Here is an 840-nt window from a genome sequence, read left to right on the forward strand (position 1 = left end):
AAGAATATTTAAAATGAAATTAAAATACAAAGTAGAAATCAAAAATGTCAATCCAAAATTTTAGTGTTTTTGTTTGAATAAACACAATAGAGTAAAAATTGAAAATAAACATTCCAAGCAACACAAAATAGATATTCAAAGATTGATAGGATTTGGTTTTAAAAAAACCTAACAAAAAAAATTGAATATATATAATTCGGTATATTTGTTAATTGAATTTTGGGTCGTGTTCGGGTTCAGGTCAGGTATCAAGATTCCCATACTTGCACCAACACCCGCTTTTTATTAGTCGGGTTTTATTCGAATCTGACTCGAAACCCCGTCAAACCGGGATTTTCCTGTCAAACTGGATTTTCTTTGTCAAACTTGGGTCGGGTCGATCAAGGTTTGGGGATTATTGCCATCCCCTAGGTGCAATGCATGGGAACTCTTAATGAGAGTCTCGTTATGTCTCTTGATTCTCACAGAAGGGTCCCCAGACTCATGTTGAAGACTAAGACTCCCTATAAGGTGCAATGAATGGGAGCTCTCAATGAGACTCTCACCATTACCTCTTGATGCTCACAGAAGAGTTTTAAGACTCATGTTGAAGACTAAAACTCCCTGTCAGGTACAATGCATGGGAACTCTCAATCAGAGTCTCGTCATGCCTCTTGATCCTCACAAAAGGGTCTTAAAACTCATGTCGCAGACTAAGATTTCTTGGGTTGTACAATGCATGGAAGCTATTAAAAACGATCTCGTTATGCCTCTTGATGTTCTCGGAAGGGTCTCAAAACTCATGTTGAAGACTAAGACTCCCTGTGAGGTACAATGCATGGGAGCTCTCAATGAGAGTTT

The sequence above is a fragment of the Dioscorea cayenensis genome, chromosome 1, assembly GCF_009730915.1.
Source record: "Dioscorea cayenensis subsp. rotundata cultivar TDr96_F1 chromosome 1, TDr96_F1_v2_PseudoChromosome.rev07_lg8_w22 25.fasta, whole genome shotgun sequence".
NCBI classification, from domain to species: Eukaryota; Viridiplantae; Streptophyta; class Magnoliopsida; order Dioscoreales; family Dioscoreaceae; genus Dioscorea; species Dioscorea cayenensis.